Raw genomic sequence first — 24,835 nt, forward strand, 5'->3', positions numbered from 1 at the left:
GTACTGTAAAAGGAATCAAAGATGATAAAGGTGAAGTGAAAACTGAAGATAAGGTTATTCTAGATGACTGGGGTAATTACTTTGAAAGACTTAAATGAACCAAGCAGTAACAGAACCATGCTAAAACATTTTCAAGAGGAGTACAAAGAGGAGTATATATATGTATCAATATTTCAGGTAGAAAAAGTCCCCAAAAACTTGAAATGCAGAAAAGCAGCTGGGCTAGATGTTATTCAGTGGAAATGCTTTAGTATGGAGATATAAAAGTTTTGTAGCGGCTACACTGCATAATTTAGAGCATCCGGTCAGAAGGTTGATTCCCAGATGATTTAAGTAGAGCTTTCATCCATAAAAAAAGGAAATAAAGCTGAATGTGAGAATTAGAGAGGAATTTCTCTACTGAGTGTTGCAGAGAAGATTTATGCAAACATAGTTGAAAAGAGGTTGAGAAAGATTGTGGAAGAGAAACTTGGAGAAGAACAAGCAGAGTTCAGGCCAAATAGAGCATGATCAGATTTTCACTGTAAGACAAGTAGTTGAGAAGTCGTGGGAATATGAAGGATCTGTACTTAAGTTTTGTAGACCTGGAAAATGCATACGACAGGGTGCCCAGAGAAAAGTCTTTCAAAACAGTACAATTATATGGGGGTGAATGGAACATTATAAGTCAGCAGTTAGAATTGAAGGAAATACAGGAAGATGGTTTGATGTAAAATCAGGGATAAGACAAGGATGCACATTATCTCCACTCTTATTCATCATCTATATGGATAACGTTATGAAAGAAAGTGGCATTAGGTCTGATATTAGAATAGGAGATGTCAAACTTAACTCTTTGCTTTATGCAAATGATGTTGTACTTCTAAACACAGCTAGTGCAAGTGTCCAGGATTCGCTAAATAAACTGAATAATAGCTGTAACAAATTCGGCATGAAAATAGACAGAAAAAAAGAAAATTTGCTGCTTTCTGAATGGAGAACCTATAGAAAACATAAAATATTTCAACTATTCAGGCACACTTTTTAGTGAAGATGACAGGTTAAATCTGGAAATAGACAACAGAATAAACAATGCTGGTATGGAATAAGAGAGAAATTAGCCAAAACACTATTATAGTAGTATACCAGACTGTGTTCTAACTAGTTTTAAGTTATGGATCTGAGAATTGAACTGGAAATAAAACACTTGATCAAAGACTAGAGATCCCAGATATGTGGGTTCTGAGAAAAATACTGATGGCATCAATGGCAGAATCATATTAAAAATGAATATATTAGAAAGGAACTTGACATTATTAGCATTCAAGAATGCATCAGCAGAGCTAATTTAAGGTAGTGTGGCCACTTAAATAGAATGGGCGGGGAAAGGTTAGCAAAAGAGGTGTTTGATGCCAAGATGGGAGGAAAGAACCAGAGGAAGACCAAGGTCTGGGCGGATTGATTCAGTCAGAACTGCCTTAGAAGAGCGAAATGCTATATATGACAATATTGGAGTGCTTACAAGTAATAGACTAATTTGGAGGAAAATTGTGGATATTGATTAATGATCATGTAGTGCTGTCATAGTAACCTGAACACCCGTTGCAGACATATATCAGGAAATAGATGATGATGAAGTATTTCGATATAAACTGAGAATGCCATAAGCGATTCTGTGGGTCTTAGGTGGACTGCAATTTTATTTAATAGTTGAATATAGTTTTGTTATTGTAAAGTTTTGGCTCCTGCACTGCGCCATGTTGTTAATTGGACCTTTTATGGAGGGTTAAGAAGATAATGCTAGTAAGTCCCCCTTTTGATTTTCTGGGAAAGGAAAGTAGATTATGTTGGCTTCATCTTAAGAAGATTCCTGGATATTATTTTTGTTATAGCCATTTAGCTGAAATGTATTTATCAGCACTTATATTCATTATCTTTTTCCAACTTAGATTCATTATCCTTTTCCTATGCACCTCAAGGAGCATACAGGATACTATGATAGTACCACATGATTAAGTTTATTTTATTACTAATCTATCAACAATTCCCCCCCCCCAACATTGTCATATATGACAAGTGCTTCCAGGGTGCTTCTGACGATATTCATCCACTTAGATCTCGATCTTCCTCTGAATCTTTTCTCTGCCATCATGGCATGTAATATCTGTTTTGCTAACTTTCCTCTTCCATTCTGTTTAAGTGATCACACCACCTTAGATTAGCTGGAAATAGACTTGCATATTCTTGAATGTGTAAGTCTATTTCTAGCTAATCTAAGGTGGATTTAGTTAAAGAATCCCATCATATTAAAAATGAAGATATTCATAATATCTTTATTTTAAATATGATTCTGCCACTGATTCAATCTGTTCACTCTCTAATCTTTCTCAGAACTGATATCCTGTGGTGTCCAGTCTTTGATCAGCTGTTTCATTTCTAACTCAGCACTCAGATCCCTATGTTAAAATTGGTTTGAACACTGACTTGTATACAGCTAGTTTAGTGTTTTGACTAATTTCTCTCTTATTTCATATAAATTCTATTGTTTATTTCCATATTTAGTTTGCCATCTTAACTAAATATTGTACTTAAATAGCTGCAAGATTTTACTTCTATAGGTTCTCCATTGAGAATGTAGTTGAAGTATTCTGTTACCTGTCAATTTTCATAGTTTTGGTCTTTTTATTGCTGATTTTCATACCATATTTTTTACATCTCCAGGATTCTTTATCCAGATAAAGAATCCTGGAGACGCACTAGATTTATTTAACATTATAAATCATGTGCATAAAATTAAAAAGCTGCGTTCAATATCTGCAGTTTGGTTTTTAGGTTTAATGCAACTTCCCTTCATAATGTTATCCATATAGGTGATCAATAACAGTGGAGATAATCTGCACTCTTGTCTCACACCTGAGTTAATTTTGAACCATCTTCTTGTATCTCCCTTCAATTTTAACTGCTGACTTACAGCTCAAATACTGACTATGTATTATTCAATATGGTGAACTATTTACACCATATAATTGTAGCATTTTGAAAAGCTTTTCTCTTGGCACTTATCCTTGTCATATGCTTTATCCAGATCTAAGAAAATTAAGTACAGATCCTTGTTATATTTCCATGATTTCTCAGTGATTTGTTGTGCCATGCAAAACTGATCCTGACAACTAATGTTTGACCTGAATCCAGCTTGTTGTTCTCCTAGTTCTAGGATTTTTCTTAGCTTCCTTTGCCAGCCTGGTTGGGCGAGTAGTTAGTGTACCCGCTCTCCAACTAACCATGGGTTTGAATCCTACCATCGGCATGGATATTTGTAATTGTCTTTAGGTGGCACATGGATTTCATTGTCCGGTGTGAGGTCACCGCCCTGCTTATTGGAGACTCGAAGTGGCTTCTAAAAAGTTCCATGTTTAGTCTTAGTGCAGAGTTTCCAGACTATGTAAAAATAAATAAAAAGTTACACAAAATATATAAATAATAAAATTAGTTTAATCCTTTATCCAAGTGTGAGCAAACAAAGTTTGCGCCTGAAGTATCTTCAGGACTAGGGTAAGGTGATACCACACCAGGGCAACTCGTTGCAAAGGTGGAGAAAGCTACCAACACTTCTATCTCAGTATCTCCTATAATGCAAAACACATCTCCTTGCGGATATGTCTAATGTTATGCATTAAGGGAAGGGCCACTACCCAGACTAGTTTCGACCTTTATTGAGGTCTCTTCAGTGGGAGCCAGGCCCTAGTGGAAATACCAGGCAGAAGCATTCGCAGGTCATCTCTACCTATAGGAGTTGCCAAATGGTGTGCCACCCTTTTTTAATAAATTACTCTGGATTTAGAGAAGGTTGTTGAAAGTTTATTTTTCACTTGGTTAGAGTATAATAAAATTAGTTTAATCCTTTATCCAAGTGTGAGCAAACAAAGTTTGCGCCTGAAGTATCTTCAGGACTAGGGTAAGGTGATACCACACCAGGGCAACTTGTTGCAAAGGTGGAGAAAGCTACCAACACTTCTATCTCAGTATCTCCTATAATGCAAAACACATCTCCTTGCGGATATGTCTAATGTTATGCATTAAGGGAAGGGCCACTACCCAGACTAGTTTCGACCTTTATTGAGGTCTCTTCAGTGGGAGCCAGGCCCTAGTGGAAATACCAGGCAGAAGCATTCGCAGGTCATCTCTACCTATAGGAGTTGCCAAATGGTGTGCCACCCTTTTTTAATAAATTACTCTGGATTTAGAGAAGGTTGTTGAAAGTTTATTTTTCACTTGGTTAGAGTATAATAAAATTAGTTTAATCCTTTATCCAAGTGTGAGCAAACAAAGTTTGCGCCTGAAGTATCTTCAGGACTAGGGTAAGGTGATACCACACCAGGGCAACTCGTTGCAAAGGTGGAGAAAGCTACCAACACTTCTATCTCAGTATCTCCTATAATGCAAAACACATCTCCTTGCGGATATGTCTAATGTTATGCATCACCTTACCCTAGTCCTGAAGATACTTCAGGCGCAAACTTTGTTTGCTCACACTTGGATAAAGGATTAAACTAATTTTATTATACTCTAACCAAGTGAAAAATAAACTTTCAACAACCTTCTCTAAATCCAGAGTAATTTATTAAAAAAGGGTGGCACACCATTTGGCAACTCCTATAGCTAGAGATGACCTGCGAATGCTTCTGCCTGGTATTTCCACTAGGGCCTGGCTCCCACTGAAGAGACCTCAATAAAGGTCGAAACTAGTCTGGGTAGTGGCCCTTCCCTTAATGCATAACATTAGACATATCCGCAAGGAGATGTGTTTTGCATTATAGGAGATACTGAGATAGAAGTGTTGGTAGCTTTCTCCACCTTTGCAACGAGTTGCCCTGGTGTGGTATCACCTTACCCTAGTCCTGAAGATACTTCAGGCGCAAACTTTGTTTGCTCACACTTGGATAAAGGATTAAACTAATTTTATTATACTCTAACCAAGTGAAAAATAAACTTTCAACAAAATATATAAAATTGATAAAAAGAAAAAAAAAAAGAAAAGAAAATCCTTAGCCCACCAATGGTATAATTGTACTATAGGTTTACTAATAACCTTTCATGGGTGGGAACCACATGAAAAAAAAAAAAATGTTTGTATAAATTTTACCTTTAACACTCAGTAGGGAAATTCTCCGTAATTCAGTTTTGACTTCTTAAAGATGGGAACTAAGAGAGCTGTACTCCATACATTGTAAATTGGCCTTCTGAACTGTGCATTATAACCACTGTAAAACTTTTCATATTTGAGCATTTTTAGTTGAATATCATCTACTCATATCCACATTCCAGGTTTCTAATGGCCTGTTCTACTTTAAGTATCAGTATGCCACTTAAGGCGCAAGGGGTCGCTTAAGTGTCAAAGCCAGGTAGCTGGGAGGAGACCTCCACATTGCCTTTCATGAATACAGACAGCTGCCTAGGGTTTCTAACCTAATGTCCAATCCTCACCCTCACATGATGCATCTTATTAATAGGTATCTCCTGGATACTGAATGAGCGAGGATGGGCCAACAATGGACTTAGACAGCAAATTATACTCTATTGGCATAAACCACAAATGCATATGGTAGTATAACATGATGAGATTTCATGCTGGCTGTCCATTGCCCAGTTAAACAAGCCCCCCCCCCCCATTGTTGTAGTCAGGGGAACCAGTTCAAACAGTGAAAAAGTCAGTTACTGGAACAAGCTCCAACTCAACATCTAGAAGAAGAAGAATAAACCCATCAGAAGAACTAGTTAGCAACAATCAATATAAGAGTATTAATGGAAAGGAAATCGAACTTGCAGAGAGGCTCTTTTTCTTTTGTAGGCCTGGTTGGCCTAGTGGTTAGCGTATCTGATCTCCAACCAAAAGGCTGCGGGTTCAAAGCCCGCCATGGGCATGGATGTTTGTGATTGTCTGTGAAAATATTAGTGGTGGTGGTGGTCAGCAGTAGATGGCATTGGTGTAGATGATGAAAGTAGAGCAGTTCGTTATAGTTGGATTGAGTGGTGGAGACAGAGAGTTGGAGTAGATGCCTTCCCTCGATGAGTCTTTGGACTCCCTGGAGGTGTCATGTCATGTAATAAAGAATTGGAAAAATACCACATGAACATAACTGCCATTACCGAAGTAAAGAAAACAACAACAAGTGAGATATTACTAAATAACAAGTATAGGATGTTATATTCAGGCAATAATGATCAAGGAAAAGAAAAGAAAGAGTAGTGATAGCTTTCAACACCAAACATGAACTTCTTGATTGGAAGGCAGTTTCAAGTGCAGTGATGTGGGCACACTTCACAATGGGGAAATGGACAATGCAACTTATTTGTGTCTCTGGTCCCACAGAAGGTTCTTCTAAGGAAAAAGTGGAAGAATGTTTCAAATCATTAGGCAGCTGACAAACAGAAAAAAAAAATATATGTATAAAATGGAAAAAGTGATACCTGTTGGAGATCTAAACAGAAAAGTAGGAAATTAATCCTACAGGTATAGAGGAACATTTTGGAAAAATTTGAAGAAAAGAGCAAAGCTAATAATAATGGTAAGTATTTGCTGGATTTCTACTCAGGACATGGACTAGTCTTTACTAACACACACCATGTTCCAACATAAAGAATATACATAAGTTCATGTGAGAAGACACAAGAAATAAGAAACGCGTTATTGACCACATTATTGTTGATAGTGATATCCTCATGCTGGTTCAAGATACAAAAGTGTACAGAGGATTTAAAATTGGAAGTGACCATAGTTAGTGCTGAGCAGAATTAAAAGATATTACATTGAAAAGAACAGTATATAAGAAATTAAAAAGAATTAAAGTTAAACAACTTTTACAGGTAAACTGTAGACTCAACTGTACAGACATTATTAAAGAAAATTCTATGCAGTTTGAAAACAAGAACCAAACATTGGAGTCTAATTGGCAAACTCTGAAGAAGACACTGATTGATTCAGCTAGGGAGTTATGTGTTGAAGTTGTCTGTAAGTGATTGAAAAATAAAAATCATCATGATGGACACAAGAAATTAAAGAAGCAGTTCTGGAAAAGAAGAAAGCATACCAAAAAGTTCCTAGCAAATGAGCAGGCAGATGCACTAAAGGAATACAGTGAAGTATATAAGAGAGCTAAGCTATGCGTGAAAGTAGCCGAACAAAAGTCATGGGAAGACTTTGGTATGAATACAGATGGTAAATATCAGGGGGTGGTAAAATATTCTGGAGGCTATTGAAAAAGTTTAGTAATGAAGGAAAGAGTAAAAGGAATCAAAGATGATAAAGGTGACATGAAAACTGAAGATAAGGATATCTTAGATGTCTGGAGTAATTGCTTTGAATGACTGATAAACGAAACAAGCAGTGACAGAACCACACTAGAACATCTTGAAGAAGAATGCAAACAGGAGTACATATCAATACTTGAGGAAGCAAAAGCCATCAAAAACTTGAAATGCAGAATGGCAGCTGGAGTAGTTGTATTCGGCCAAAAATGCTAAAATATGAAGATATGACTTCGCTAGAGGGTGGTACGTTGTGTAGTGTCAGAAAGCGCTCCAGAAAAATAAGTTCTATTTAGAATAATAATTGGCAGTGTTTCATAAATTTTAGGGTTTTTCATTATTTGTTTTTGAGAACGAAGTGTGTCTGAGTGATTTTTGGTGTGAATTCTATTAGAATTATTAGTCTAAATTGCCCTTTCAAATATCACACAATGCCGGTCAGGAAGTCCACCACACGCCGTCGACTGGTGCTACTAGGCAAATGCTGTGAAAGTCAAGTAGCATTGGTGACATAGACTTTTCAAAACTGATTCGACGTCCTGAGTGTGATATGTATGCATGGCGGAATGTAAGAGATGTCTTTGTGGAGAGGGAGAGAATGAACGAAAGACGAGAAAAAGTATGGATTTGTCGTAAGTGCAATATATTGTTGAATTACGATACACAGAATGCGAAACTGACTGAAAAGACCGATAGTGTGCATGAAAGAAATGGAAATGAAATGAAATATAGAGGCTGACGGAGTGAAGGAATGCAAGGTTGTAGAAGCGAAAGTTACGGAAAAAGTTGCGAAAAACGGAAATGAAACGAAAGCAAGAGAAACTGAGAGGAGTTAAAGAATGCAAAGATATAGAAGCGAAAGTTATGGAAGAAGTTGCGAAAAATGGAAGTGAAACGAAAGTTGGAGAAATTGAAGGAGTGAAAGAATACAAAGATGTACAAGCAAAAATTAGTGATAAGGGGGTGAAGGAAAGTATGAATGAGGAAAAGGAAGTAACGTGTGGCCGAACGAGAGATAGCTTGATTGAGAGTGAAATTGTCGGAATGCAAGATTTAATGAAACAGATATTGGAAATGAAAAATGAAATGAAGAATATGTTGAGTGATGTTAGGCGTCTAGTGGAAATTAATGAAAGTGTGCAAGAAAACAGAATGAAAGAACAAAGAGTAAAAGAAGTGACGGGTGATTCCAGGATAGCAGTATATGGAGACTCCATAATTAGGGGGGCTAGTTACTGATAGAGTCCATAAAGTCTGCTATCCAGGTGGGAGAATGAGTACAATAATTAAGGCAACATGAGGAAGAAATGAGCGAGAGAGTTAGTTGTGATTGTAGGGACGAATGATCTAAGTGGACATAAGGAGGAGGTTAGGACAAATATCAGGAGACTATTGAGAAGAGTGAAAGATAACAGTGTATTAGGAAAGGTTGTTAGTGTGTTACCCAGGTATGATGATGATGATGAGTTGTGACGGAGAGCCAAAATCATGAATGGTATGTTGGTGGAGCTGTGTGAGGAGAAGGGACTGGAGTTTGTGGATGTATGGCATGTGTTTGAGGGAAGAATGAAATTATACAGGTGTGATGGGTTGCATTTAAATGGCTTTGGAGCGAGTGTGCTGGAGAAAGTGTTGCTGGATGAAAGTATAGTGTGTGATGCATGCCAGAGATCAGAAGGAAAAGATGAAGAGAAAAATCAGGAGAGTGGTACTGAAAAGACAGCAGTGCTTGGCAGTGGAAACAGTAGTGGGGTGAGAGAGGAAGAGAGAGAGAACGGGAATACAAGAGGAACAGGGAAACGGGGGGGGGGAGCTCGGGTGGACAGGGAGACATGGCATAGAGAGAGAGTGAATGTTGAAAGCGGCAGTGAATGTGTGTATGAAGATGGGGTATATTGCAATGTGGTTGGAGAAGTGGAGACTGAAGAGGTATATATGGTAAGTGGTGATAAAGGTGATTTGTAGGTGTAGTGGGGAAATCACAACCAGCATATGGCTTGGATAGGACTGGCTATAGACCTAAAAATGAATTGTTGTGTTCGTTTACAAATGCCAGAAGTATCAGAAATAAAGGGGATGAAATGGTTTCGGTGATTGAGTTTATTCACCCCCAAATCATTGGAATAAGTGAAACATGGTTGAATGAAGAAGACAGGAATAGACATGGAAGGGTATGGTATTTTTCGTGAGGATAGAAAGGACAGGAAGGGAGGGGGAGTGCTGCGGATGATAGCAGGGGAATTAAGTCCACATAAGGTAGACATGAAAGAGAAAAATAGTGGCAATGGTTATGAGGCAGTGTGGGTGTAACGTGGAGGTTGAGAGGAAGACATATTTAGTTGGATGTTGCTATAGGCCTAGGAATGTCGAAGGTGGTGATGAAGAAATGTATAAACAACTTGGATTAGTGAAAAAGGAAGGGTAATTATTATGGATGATTTTAATTATGGTGGTATAGATTGGAATGAAGAGATAGCATTTGGGAATAAGGAAAGTGAATTTCTCAAGTTCTTGAGAGATAACTATCTCAGGCAGCATGTAAAGAAAGACATGCGAGGATCAAGAGTTCTAGATCTCATCATTTCATCAGAGGATTAATTGTTAGAGGGGGGGGTTTCACATTTTCCTCCAGTTGGTGAAAGTGATCATGAAGTAATCACCTGTGTTGTGGCTAGTCATATGCAAGCTTTTGCAAGGAAAGGATATATGTGGAATTATAAGGCTGGTGACTATGACAAGCTTAGGAGATAACTTCGATATATGGAACGAGGAGTTGAGCGCTATGGAAATAAATGCTACATGGAAACTTACAAAGAAATACATAACAGCATCAATGTACGAATGTATCCCAAAGGCCAAAAGGCTGAATAAGGTTGGTGTAAAATGGATGAAAGTGGAGCTTAAGCATGAAATCTGGAAAAAGAAAGTACTTTGGAGGATACAAGATGAATAATGGTAATCAGTCACATGAAGAATATAAAGAGCAAGCCAGGAGAGTGACTCAGTAAGGAAAACAAAAGTAGAGCATGAGCAGAAATTGGCAAATCAGGCTAAGAAAAACCCTAGAGAGTTTTTTAGATATGTGGCAAGTAGAAGGAAGAATGATCATGGAAAGATGAAGTTAAGGGAAGAAAGTCATGGAATGGTAACTGCTGCAGAAGACATTGTTGAGGTATTCAGTGATCAATTTATAAGTGTGTTTCATCCTGATCAGGGCAGAATCATGAGGAACTTGAGTGTAGAGGACATAGGAGTGGATAGTTTAATTGTGAGTGAGCAGGAGGTATTTGGGGAAATAAATAACCCTGATGTTAATAAGGTGATAGGATTTGATGAAATATCACCATGCATCTTAAGAGAATGTTCCAGGGAACTGGCAGTAGCATTGGCATGCCTGTTTAACAAGAATTTTGCAACAGCACAGGTTCCAAGGGAGTGGAAGGAGGGTAAAATTGTTCCACTGCATAAAGGTGGTGATAAGGCTGTAGCTTCAAATTATAGACCGGTCTGTATATCTGGAGTTGTGGTGAAAGTCCTGGAATGAGTGGTGAGAAGTAGGATACAGAAATGGGTTGATAACAGCAGTATTCTCTGTGGTTATCAACATGAGTTTGTTAAGGGGAGATCATGTTTCACTAACTTATGTGCTATAACAAGGTGACAAATACCTTGGACAGAGGAGATGCATATACAGTAGTGTACTTGGATTTTGCAAACGCCTTTGATAGACTGCCGCATGACAAGCTCTTAATTAAATTGAAAGAGATGGGATTAGATAACAGACTTCTGTGTTGGATTAGTGACTGGCTGTCAGATAGGTATCAGAAAGTTGTATATGGGGGTGCAGTATCTCGAAAGAGAAAGGTCACAGTGGTGTGCCATATGGGTCAGTTTTGGGGCCATTGTTGTTCAATTTGTATGTTAATGATATTGGGTTGGGATTAACTAGTGCTATCCAGCTGTTTGCAGATGATGCAAAACTGGGGAGAGCAGTGCACAGTCAGGCTGATGTTAATGCCTTACAAGAAGACTTGAATAGATTGCATGAATGGGTAGGTAAGTGGAACTGTCAGTTCAATGTTGCCAAGTGTAATGTTTTGAGATTTGGTAAGTAATGATGGGATGCCAAGTATATACTTGGTGGGGAAACTTTAACAGAAGTAGAGGAAATGAGAGATCTAGGTGTGATGGTGGACAAGGACCTGAAATTCAGGGGCCACATTGCACAAGTTGTGAAGACATCACATCGAATAATGGCAATGATGCGGAGAACCCTGACATGCAGAAATAGAGAGGTTATGATTCCATTGTATAAGGCCTTGATCAGGCCTCATATGGATTATTGTGCACAGATTTGGTCACCGGGTTTTCATGGTGACGAGGATATGTTGGAAAGGGTACAGAGAAGATTCACAAAGGTAGTCAGTGGTCTTTGGAATGTGGAGTACGAGGACAGATTGAGGGAATGTAAGTTGCAGAGCCTCGTGAATAGGAGGAATATGATTGAGACATGTAAACTGGTCAGGGGTTGTTATCAGGTAGACATGGAAGAGATTTTTCATAGAATTGGAGAGGGAAGTAGAACAAGAGGCCATTGCTGGAAACTTAAGGAGGGTGTGAGTAAAGGAGTGAGAAGCAGGTTCTTTGCATATAGGGTGGTAATTGAGTGGAATGCATTGCCTGAGTATGTTGTGGATGTGGACACATTGAATCTGTTTAAGATGTAGTTGGATGAGGTATGCAATAGTGAGTACCTCCCACGATGAATCTCTGACTCCATGGAGGTTGGGTGTTGATGATGATAATAATAATAATAATAAAAAAAAAAGTTTGTAGTGGCTACACCGCATAATTCAGAGAGCCTGGTCAGAAGATTGAATTCCAGATGACTGGAGTAGAGCTCTAATACACTTGTGCCCAAAACGTAAGGACAAACACCATTTCTGAAGATTACAACCACAAATTCAGATGAATCAGCTTGTATAACTAACTTGTATAACTAATGATTTCGAATAAAAGGTGGGTACATATTCAGATTTTTGAATTGCACTCAAAGATGTTATTTAGTAGCACTCAACAGGATAAAAGGTAGCACTAAGTAAATTGTGCTTGTAGAAAATTCTTTTCATGAAGAAATAAAGTTGCAAACTAGGATATCTTGTAATGGCTCAATGACATCACCTAGATGATTTCATGCAGAGAAAAATTATTGGAAAGCTTGAAGAAGGCCACAAAATTACTCATATTGCCAGAGAGTTTAGAATCTCGCATGGAATTGTATCCTCTGGGCAGCATTTCAAGCCAATGAAATATGTTCTATGCTAAGAGATCACCCTCACTCTACTATGGAGCATAAAGTGAGAATTTTGGTTATAACAGCAAAACATAATCGAACCACCATGGCTGGTCAGCTTGCAGTTGGCTCCATTCAAGCACAGGCATGCTGATATCTTGACAAACAAGACGTCTACAACAAGTAGGCCTATACAACTGAAGTCCTTTTATCCACAGGCCACTTAAAGGCCTATGCACCTGAAAAAAATCTGTGTCCCTTTATCCACAGTTCATTGTAGAGCATGTTTTCAGTGGTGTTGTATCCATAAAAATTGGACAAGACACCAATGAGCTAATGTACTCTTTACAGATGAGTCATTTTAATCTTTCCTCTGATTCTAGATGACACTTGATTTGATTCAAGAACATTCTCACTGCTTACCATTGTGAGAATGTTCTTGAAAGGGATAGATATGGTAGTGCTAGGGTCATGGTGTGGGGAGGCTGTTTAAAGGATGCACTGAGCTACAAGTGTTGAAAAAAGGGACTATGACTGGTGATTGCAATGAAGTTCTTCATTGTCATGTTTGATTGTTCCATGGTGCTGTAGGCAAAGATGACAATGACAAAGATGATTTTTTAGATGACATTGCCACAGTACATCATACATGAGCAGTGGAGATACTTCTGGAGACCGAGGATGTTAATTGAATTGAGTGGCCAGCATGCTCCCCAGATCTCTACCATATAGAACATGTTTAGGGTGCAACATTGCTGCTTGAAATTCCCCTCCAGAAAAAAAAAACAAGGCCTCATCCTTGCTCTAAAGGAGGAGTGGGTGAGTTTGCCTCAAGAACGTCTGAATCACAAGGTGCTAAATATTGTATGACATTGCAAGAGTTGCATCACAGTTTGGGCCAGACATATTCCATACTGAAATATCTCTCTGCATAGTTTTCTGTAAGCACTATATGTTAATTCCTTAATTACATACATCCTTAGAAAATTTGTAACTTTTGCCAAAAACGTATTACAATTTAATTTATATGAAATTTATAACACATTTTTCTGTAATATAATTTATTAATATGTTGACAATAAATTTATGCCCACATTTGGCTGTAGTCATGAAAATTTTTTCATATATAGCTAAAAGTGCAGTTCGTTCATAAAATTGAATGAGAATTATAGAGGAATTTCTGTACTAAGTTTTACAGGTAAGATTTATGCAAGCATACTTGAAAAGACGTTGAGAAAGATTGTGGTAGAGAAACTTGGAAAAGAACAATCATGGTTTAGGCTAAATAGAGCTTATCAAAATCAGATTTTCACTTTATAACAAATAGTTGAGAAATCATGGAAATAGGACAAGGATCTGTACTTAAGTTTTGTAGATCTGGTAAAGGCATACGACAAGATGCCCAGAGAAAAAGCTTTTCCAAACAGTACAGTTATATGAGGTAAATCGAACTTTATTCAGAGCAATACATAATTTTTATTTAAATTGTAAGTCAGCAGTTAGAATCAAAGGAAATACAGGAATCTAGTTTGATGTAAAATCAGGGGTAAGACAAGGATGCATATTATTATTATTATTATTATTATTATTTCGGGCGACTCCAGGAGTCCTTAGACTCATCGAGGGAGGCCCTAAACATCATGTCCACACAACTATGCGATTACATTCTCACAGTATCTATCATACCTTGCCTTGAACTCGTTCACTGTCATAGCACCCACAACAGACTGGCAGCTTATTCCACTCATTTACCACTCTAAAAGTAAAGAACCCAGCTCTAACACCCCTGCTAACCACACTCTTGCCCAGCTTCCATAGGTGTCCCCTAGTTCTCCCACCACCAGTCTTGATCTCAAAAATATCCTCTGAATTAATCCTATAGAATCCCTTTAGCAATTTGAATGTCTCAATCATATCTCCCCTCCTCTGCCTATCAACTAGTTTCTGCAACCCACAAATCTTCAACCTGTTCTCATATGGTTCATTCCATAGACCTGTTATCATCTTAGTCACTCGCCTCTGGATCCTCTCCACCTCCTCCCCATCAAGAAGGAACCGAGGTGACCAAATCTGGGCACAGTAGTCGAGATGAGGTCTTATCAAGGCTCGGTACAGAGGTACAATAACTTGCTTGTCTCTGCTCGTCAAGGTATTTTTCAACAACCAAGTGAGTTGATGAGCTGATTTAGCTACTTTTGCAATGTGCCCTCTAAACTTCATCTCCCTATCCACCAACACTCCCAAGTCCCTGGCCTCATCAATCTCTTGGAGTACAGTTCCACAGGAGTCCTTATCTCTGCTTTTATTCTTCATCTGGGTATGGATCACATTATGAAAGAAAGTGACATTAGGCCTGATATTGGAGATATCAAACTTAACTCTTTGCTTTATGTAAATGATGTTGTACTCCTAAACACATCAAGTGCAAGTCTCCAGGATTCGCTAAATAAATCGAATAACAGCTGTAACAAATTTGACATGAAATTCAGCAATAAGAAGACCAATAACTATGAAAACAGGCAGAAAAAAAGAAAACTTGCTGCATTTTGAATGGAGAGTCTATAGAACATGTAAAATATTTCAACTATTCAAGCACGGTTTTTAGTGAAGATCGCAGATTAAATCTGGAAATAGATAACAAAATAAGCAAAGCTGGTATAGTGGGTAGCCAGCTGAATAAATTTATATGGAATAAGAGAAAAATTAGCCAAAACACCAAATACAAGACAATGTTCAATCCAGTTTTAAGTTATGCATCCGAGCATTAGATTAGAAATAAAGCACTTGATCAGATACTGGAGACCACGGATATGAGGGTTCTGAGGAAAATTAGGGGAGTGAACAGATGGCATCAATGACAGAATCATATTGAAAATGAAGATATTAGAAAGGAATGTGTAAGCAGAGCAAATCTAACGGTTTGGTTATTTAAAATAATGAGAGCAAAGGTTAGCAAAACAGCTGTTTAATGTCAAGATGGCAGGAAAAATACTCAGAGGAAGACCAAGATCTAGGCGGATTGATTCAGTCGGAAGTGCCTTAGAAACACGAAATATTAGATATGCAAATATTGGAGTTCTGACAAGTAGACTAATTTGAGAAAAATTGTGGATGGAGATTAGTAGCCTGAATGCCCCTTGAGGGTATATATCAAGAAATTGATGATGATAATGTACTGATGTGTACTGCTAATTGCATTTCACTAATATCTTATTTCCACTGTTTTCTCATCTCTTGTTGCATTTAGCAATCTTTCAGATTAATTTATCCAGAAACCTTCAGTTTTTATATCACCTTTATCATCTCTGATTCCTCTCACAGCAATCTTGCCTCCATTTCTAAGTTTCTTTAAGAGCTTCCAGAATGTTCTACCACCTTCATGATATTTGTCTTCTATGTTTGTGTGTAGAGGCTTAAGTGCTGTGAGGACATCATGTTGGAGGCTTAATGGATTTTTTACAACACTCAGAAAGGATTAAAACAAAATTTAATACTTCTTATATTTCGTCCTAGTCACTAGGACATCTACGAGGATTACAAAAACAACTAATGTAACATGAACACAAATATCATACAATACTAAGCCCAACCACGTGGGTGACACTAAAGTCCTATCTAGTGGAGCGCCCTCTAAGGGCGGTTGTAGGTGGCCTGGAATGTAAGGTGGGACCTCTGGTGATGAGTGTTTCCCAAATCTTTGGAAGTTTAATGCAACCATATTTATTAAGATTTGGTTGATTTCTGAGAGCTGCTGCTGCTTCTAAGAATAGTCTATCTTTCTTGAATTTTCTGTGGTGGAGTATGGTAGTTTTCTTCCATGATACCCTGTGGGTGGTGTCCAAGACATGGTCAGCCACACAACTATGGTCATTCAGGCTTGGCTGACCATGTCTTGTACACCACCCACAGGGTATCATGGAAGAAAACCACCATGCTCCATCACAGCAAATTCAAGAAAGAGAGACTATTCTTAGAAGCAGCAGCTGCTCTCAGAAATCAACCAAATCTTGATAAATACGGTTGCATTAAACTTCCGAAGATTTGGGAAACACTCATCCAGGCCACCTACAACTGCCCTTAGAGGGCGCTCCACCTAGATAGGACTTTAGTGTCACCCACGTGGTTGGGCTTAGTATTGTATGATATTTGTGTTCATGTTACATTAGTTGTTTTTGTAATCCCCGTAGATGTCCTAGTGACTAGGACGAAATATAGGAAGTATTAAATTCTGTTTTAATCTAATTTATACTAATGCCAGGAGTATCCGGAATAAGGGAGAGGAATTGGTGGCGCAGATAGCATCAGCCTGGCCAAAAATTATTGCGATCACTGAGACGTGGTTGACAGAAGGGGATATAACAACAGGAATAGAAGTCGCTGGGTATAGCATTTTTCGTCAGGATAGGAGGGGAAAGCGTGATGGTGGGGTACTGCTTATGATAAGTGATGACCTATGTCCTCTAAGAGTGGAGAATTTGGAAGGAAGTGAGACAAATGATTTTGAGAGCGTATGGTGTGAGGTAGAGGTAGGCAAGACAGGATATTTAGTGGGGTGTTGCTACAGACCCAGGAGCACAGAGGATGAGGACCAGGAGATGTTTAGACAGCTAAGTTTGGCAAGTGCAAGAAGAATGATTGTTATGGGAGATTTTAACTTCAGTAGTATAAATTGGAGAGAGGAAGATGCATGTAGCAATAGGGGAATGGAATTTCTAGAATTCTTGAGGGACAAATGTCTTAGGCAACATGTAACAGAGGGAACAAGAGGTTCAAAAGTTTTGGATTTGGTTATAGCATCAGAAGAGTTGATAATAACTGAGTTGATGTCTCTCCCACCAGTTGGAGAGAGTGACCATATGGTGTTGACTTGGAAAATGAATAGACATGCAGGAGTATCAAAGAGACGGGAACTTATGTGGAATTATAAGGCAGGTGATTATAATAGTCTTAGACGTCAACTTCGGGAAGTTTCATGGAGGCAGGAATTGGAAGGCAGGGATATCACTAGTGCGTGGGAAATTGTGAAAGAATATTTGTTATCAGCAACGGTAAGTTGTATACCACGAGTGAAGAAGAGGACGCAATTTGGAGTAAAATGGATGACAAACAATATTAAACAGGAATTGCATGCGAAAAAGAGGCTATGGAAGAGATATAAGGAGACAGGTGAAGAGATGCATGAGGAATATAAGACACAGGCCAGAAGAGTGACTAGTGTGGTAAGGAAAGCGAAACTGGAATATGAGAGGAGATTGGCCCTAAGATCCAAAGAAAATCCTAGGGAATTTTTAGCTATGTGGCCAGTAGGAGGAGAAATGACTGTAGAAGAATGATATTGTGGGATAAAAATGGAAATAGAGTGACTGATGCAGAGGACATAGTGGAATTGTTCAATGAACACTTTATTGGAGTATTTCATCCTAGAGGAGTGAGTTTTAATGCTAGAGGGATAGGACTGGTTCGAGGTCTGGAGGTACAGGAGGAGAGTGTGTTTCAGATACTGAGTACTCTGGATGTCAGTAAAGCTGTGGGAGTGGATGGTATTTCACCACGAGTTTTGAGAGAATGTGCTAGGGAATTGACAGTGCCTTTAACATGGATTTTCAACGAAAATCTGGCTTTGGCAAAGGTGCCCAGGGAATGGAAGGAAGGTAAGATAGTGCCATTGCATAAGGGTGGTAACAGACTGGAAGTGTCTAATTATAGACCAGTCTGTGTGTCATCAGTAGTTGTTAAGATCTTGGAGAAAGTAGTGAGGGACCGTATACAGCACTGGGCAGATGAGGGTAATGTTATCTGTGAGAGTCAACATGGATTTGTGAAAGGGCACTCTTGTTTTAGCAATATGCTAGCCTTTTATAATAAAGTTACAAGAACATTAGATGAGGGAAAGGCATATACTGCAATTTTCTTAGACTTAGCAAAGGCATTTGACAGGGTGCCACATGATAAGCTGATATTTAAGTTGCAACACATGGGTCTGGATGTCAGATTGGTCATCTGGATTCAGGATTGGCTGTCTGATAGGTGTCAGAGAGTTGTGTATGGTGGAGCAGTTTCAAGGAGACAGAAGGTTACAAGTAGGGTCCCACAGGGCTCGGTACTAGGACATACAGGGTGTTCGGGATAAATTTGACAGTTTCATAAGGAAAAAGAAAATCTTCTTTGTATCTATTAAATTTAATGAATTGACAAAAAAACATTACAGGCAGAGTTAATTACAATACTATCAACAAGATTTACTCAAAATAACCACCATTAGCATCGATCACAGCTTCAATTCTGCTTCGGAACCTCGAACAAGCTGATGCTACAGTCTCCCTGGGAAGGGCCGCAAAAACTGTTTTAATTTTATCCATTAGCTGGGCTTTTGTATTACTGGAAGTGCGATTGGTGTCTTTTTCAACTGCGCCCCATACAAAATAATCCATGGGGTTAAGGTCTGGGGAGTTTGGAGGCCAAACATTTGGACTGGTGAAGTCGTAGAAATTTTCAGACAACCATTTTTGACTTTTCCCAGAGGTGTGGCAAGGGGCCGAATCCTGCTGCCATACATACGGCCTACCATTGGCTACCCTTGTTATCCAGGGCTTGACTACAGTTAGCAACTCCACGAACAAAGCCCGAATTCCAATGCCAGGGTTCTTCAACACCTGTTCCTGCAGATTTGCGAGGAATTCTGCTGTACGAACGCAATCAGATCGTCTGCTAGGGATCTTTCTTCTTGCTACATCCTCGTAGTCACCATTGCAAGTCTCTAGTTCATGCCTGATTGTTTTTACTGTATTCAGGGAGCATTGGGCAGCAGTCGTAATATCCTTATTTTGATGGCGGGCACGAATCATCATGATACAAGTTATTCTCTTCCATGATTCAGGTGGGTTCCAGCTATCCATCCTTTCTGACATCTTGTATATGAATGAAGAAGGGTCCAAACTTTTAAATGAAGAGAAGTGTGTGTTAATACATGTAACTTACGGAAAAATATAATTAATTATAAATATGTCAAATTTATCCCGAACACCCTGTATATTGTTTAACCTTTATATCAATGACATTGCCAGTGGATTGCTAGGGGATATTCAGTTGTTTGCAGATGATGCGAAGCTGGGAAGGATTATTAGTAATAGTGCAGATGTGGTAGCCCTGCAAGAGGATTTGAATAAGCTAGATAGATGGGCAAATGAATGGGGATGTCAGTTTAATGCAGCAAAATGTAAGGTCTTGAGGTTTGGGAAACATCGATGGGATGCTGCATACTCTATGGGAGGAGTTATACTGGAGGAAGTTGGGGAGACAAGAGATCTGGGGTTGATGATTGATAGAAACCTGAAGTTTAGGGGACATATTGCAAAGGTGGCGAAGGTAACACAGAGGATTGCTGCAATTATGAGAAGGACACTGACCTGTAGAGATAAGAGGGTTATCATTCCGTTGTATAAGTCTCTGATCAGACCACACTTGGACTATTGTTCTCAGATTTGGTCCCCAGGATTTGAAGGGGATAAATTAACAGTGGAAAGGATACAAAGACGGATGAAAAAGATGGTTTCAGGACTGTACAAGGATAGTTATGAGGATTGGCTGAGAGAATGTGGACTGCAGAGTTTGGTGGATAGAAGAAGGAGAGGCGATATGATTGAGACTTTTAAACTGTTGAGAGGTGGTTACAGGGTTGACACTGGGGAGTTCTTTCGCTTGGTTGAACAGCGCAAAGGAGTGATGACAAGAGGCCATCCCTGGAAGTTACGAAAGGAAACTGTGAGCAAGAGGATAAGGAGTGGTTTCTTTGTGTGGAGGGTGGTTGAGCTGTGGAATGCATTGCCTGATGGAATGGTGGGAGTGAGAACGGTCACTGAGTTTAAAGAGTGGTATGATAGACTTTGTGTTTCTCAGGGGGGGGACCTCCCCTCGATGAGTCTTGACAGACTTTATGTCTTAGGAAGGACCTCCCTCGATGAGTCTTTTGACTCCTTGGAGGCCTGAATAATAATAATAATAATAATAATAATAATAATCCTTTCTGAGTGTTGTAAAAAATCCATTAAGCCTCCAACATGATGTCTTCTTTGTTCTTACCAAAGGCTTCCCATGACTTTTGTTTAACTACTTTTGTATGTAGCTTAGTTTTTTTTTTTCTATACTCTTTTTAAAGTGTTCTCAAGCTTACTTGCTAGGACAGTGTACATGGATTTTGGATGGAATGTGTTGATTATCTAATTTTGGTGAAAGTTGATATGTTGAGTAAGTGGATGTGCAAAGATTTTTAAATTTGTATTTTTGTTGTTTTCTTATTTGATTTTTTATATAATTTTTTATGTGAGATATTCTTCTGATGTGCAGCATTATTGTATTTATCTTTCATGGTTAGGAATATCAGCAAATTAATATAAAGATTATGATATCAAACACCAATGGTTTTAATGGTTGAACCAGGCTTCACCAGTGGATATTATAAAGATAGCAAAGAGAACAGTTAGAATATGAAGTTATATTATAACTGTCTTCTTCAGATATATGAAGCTCATATTTTATTTTTAGAGTATAAATATGGGAATGTTTCTCAGGGGCTTGAGAATAAGTTGATTTAAATTTATGTATAATGATTATCTAATTTGGCAGCGTTGAAAATGTTTATGTTATTATCTATTTATTAATATGTATGGAAAAAAAATGAATGAGGAGATAAGCTGAGTGAATATACACAATCCATTCTATATGAAAGCAGTGAATTTCATGATATGCAAATTGGTTTGGCCACAGTGATGATTAGTCAGTATATGGTTCATGTTATTATGTGATATGATGGTTCACCTGCCTTTTTTTGAGTGAGTTAGTTGTTGAAGGGAAATGACTAACTTAATTCAGTATTCTGAGTTAGTTATTCTTTCCTTGAGGATACTTTCCCGCAGGGAAATAGAATGGACACTGTATTGAAACATTGAAATAGAGGTTGAAATGAGTCTGTAAGAGAAAGATCATATATGAGTCGAATCACTTTCCTTTGGACAATGCCAAGAATTTTTGGGAGGTTTGAGATACATCATCTCGGATATGAGGTATTCTAAGGATGGGCAGATTTGGGATTTGTATAGAGTTGGTAGTTGGGTGGGTGTAAAATAGCATCTTGAGTGGAAGAGAATGCATATTTTTTTGGATGCTGAGGAAGTTATTGAAGTAATGTGTTTATGCCAGGAGAGACTGAGAGTACTATCATCTGCAGAGCAGTGAATAGGATTAGTGTTGATTGAGAGTAGGTCATTTATGTATAGGAGAAAGAGTAGAGATGGAACAGAGTCTGAGGCACTCCTGCATTGTTGACGAAGCTTGAAGAGAAGGAGACATTCACCATGATATGCAGTTAGCTTTCTCAACTAGGGAAAGCTAACCAGTTTCAAAGGGTGCAGGTAGACCAAATGATGAAAGTTTATTTAAGACAGTAAAAGTGACAGCACATTTTTGTCTGAACCTTTCCATGGCTCGTGTCTAGTGGTGGGTGATGTTGGCTGAGGTCAGCTGTGGATCCTGCATGGTGGAATCCATACTAGTGCTTGCTGATTAATTGATAGGTCTCTAAGTAGTGGAGAAGTTGACTATTGATTACTTTCTCTATTATTCTCGAGAGAACGTTTGGTTAGTAGTTTGGTTTTTTGGTGGTAGACTTCCATCCCCCTTTTTTGGACTAGGTTAGGTATATGATTGCTTCCACACATTGGGATAAGCAGCAGCCAAGTATAAAAGATTGTAGAGACAGTAACAGGATGTGTTTAGCTATGGAGCACAATTAGAGAAATGACATCAGGGCCAAAAGACTTTATTCTGTCCAAGTTATTTAGTAATTTTTTATGTCTTTTTGCCAAAAAACTACTATAGGAGACATAGCACACAGTGCCCAGATTTTGGTATGGCAGGAAGCAATCTGCAGTAGTCATATATGCTTGGAGGAAAGGAGTGATGCCAGGAGGTCAGCTTTATCTTTAGGTACTGAAATGCTGGTGCCTTCAGGATGATAGAGAGGTGGAACGAGAAATTACATCTGAAGTCCTTAATAAGGGAAGAGAAGGCACAACTTTTGTTTGAACAGGAGACTAGTTTTTTGCTGTTGGCTTTTATGAAATCGGATTCAGATCTTTTGATGACTGTTTTGTATTTGTTACATGCTTTAGCATAGGGTGAGTTTATGGGATTCTTGATGACACCACCTGGGGTAAGTTGAATTTTTTTTTTCTTCACTTTGTTACACTGGTTTTGGGTAGAATGGGGAATGAAGGCATTTGTACCTGTGAGGCTAATTTCTGCTACTTGCTTGGAACAGGTGTTTGGTAAGAAGCAGAAGTAATAGTCAGATCATGGAAAGAAGTAGTAGAAATTCCAGGGGATCATCCCACTTGGCACCTTTGTCATGCTAAAGAACACATAAGGTTAATTGTCAGATGGGTATTCTGTAAGAGAGAAGACTTGCACAAGATTATGATCTGAGTTACTGAGAGGTGAGTAACCTCTACAGTGAATCTGGAAATAGAACTGGTTAAAAAAGAGATCACAAGTATTAGAAGACTGAAGAGGGTTATCAGAAATTCAGGTGGGTATGTAGATGTAGGATTTGCATTAGGTCATTGCTTATAGCCAAGATTTGTGCATCTTGTCCAGCTTGGGTGGTGGTGTTCGAAAAGGGGGGAGCCATTTAGAATTGTGGATGTTAATCTTTCCTAAGAAGGATGACCTTACTATTTATATAACTGGATTGTAGATGATCAAGTTTCATGAAGAGATCTGAATGGCTATTGGAGTTTGGAGACCAGTTAATGTAGCAAATGAATGTTACTAAATGGGGTAAGGAAACCTTGAGCCAGAGGAGGTCAAAAGTAGGGGATTCTAAGTTAGCCATTCTCCAACAAGCAGTGTCAGATCTTACAAAGGCACTGGCACCACCCTAGTGGCAAGGTGAACAGTAGTGGATGTAACTACAATTTGGGTTTCTCAAGAGTATGGTGTGGTCTGGATGGCCATAAGTGGTAAATGTCATTTATGTTGATGTTAATGCCACAGATGAGTAAAATGGATGTGAAAGTGAGTTTTTGTGGTGGTGATTCTGGCATGATTTGTATGTTGTTATCAGTCTGTCATTTTTGTTGTGATTGGGTTTTTGGGTGAGATTCATTTTTGTTGCAGTGTCAGTGTTTGTATGATTCATCATAAGTTCATTCATGATTGGATGGAAGGACTGAGTGTGGGATTTGCAGTGAGAGGAGATAAGATGACTTTTGAACATGACATCCATATAGAGAGCAATCAGTCTCCTTGCCATAATGTGGCCTTGACAGTACCTCCAACATCACTACTTGACCTTTTTCTCTGGGTATGACCTGGCAGAGTATGTGGCAGTGAGATTATGTACCAATTGACTAGAGAGCCACTCCTGACTCATTACTGACAGATTTAAGCATGTGCGTTATTTGGCATCTGGCCTGCAGCACCCTTTTTTTACTAACATACACGTGAAAGGAATGAAGTTTTGGGTCTCTGAGTATGTGGCATGTCCTTGAAAGATATCACTCTCACTTTATGACTTTTTTTGTCTCTGTGTGACAAAAAAAAAATTGATTTTTACAAGCATTATCATCAGATTTATGATATGTCCACTCAGGACACAGGATGCTGTGATAGTACTACATGATTAAATTTACATTATCACTAGCTTCCTATGAACAATTTTTGTTCAAATTAATGTTATTTGTAAGGACTCAGACTCCACTATTGTTGGATCTTATGACATCTTCTAATCTGGCAAGATTAGAAGATGTCAAGAACTCTTAGTTTTCCTCTGACCCCCCCCCCCCTTGCTATCTTGGTAACAAATGCTTGATTTGTTCATTTTTTCCCTTACCATTATGTTTAAATAAATATGCTACCACAAATTAGTTCTAGTCACACATTATTGAATGCTAATAATGTCAGGTCCCATTTTAATCTTTATTTTTTCATGTGATAATATTGATTCCAATCACACTCCTGATTTCGCAGAACTCTCATATCTGGTCCTCCAGTTCTTTGAAAAACTGTTTTTATTTCTAACTCACTCTCAAATCTATAAATTGAAATTATTAGTTTGAAAACAGTTTCTTTTATACATTTAATTTAGTGTTTTGACTAATTTCTCTCTTATTCTGTATAAATTTTTGCAGTTGACTCCAGTTATACTAATGTATGCCCACAGATGCGAGACCCTTTGGCATTTCTGCACATGTGAAAAGAAGG

General features: G+C 38.4%; 1 protein-coding gene across 7 annotated transcripts in view; it reads left to right on the forward strand.

The window, feature by feature from the left end:
• The window catches only part of LOC150101815 (phosphatidate cytidylyltransferase, mitochondrial), a 195,858-nt gene that overhangs the window by 117,565 nt on the left and 53,458 nt on the right, over positions 1 to 24,835 (forward strand). The window lies entirely within an intron of this gene.

This window comes from Typopeltis vanoorti, chromosome 11, assembly GCF_054136105.1.
Source record: "Typopeltis vanoorti isolate ZY-2024b chromosome 11, IOZ_Tvanoo_1.0, whole genome shotgun sequence".
Classification (NCBI taxonomy): Eukaryota; Metazoa; Arthropoda; class Arachnida; order Uropygi; family Thelyphonidae; genus Typopeltis; species Typopeltis vanoorti.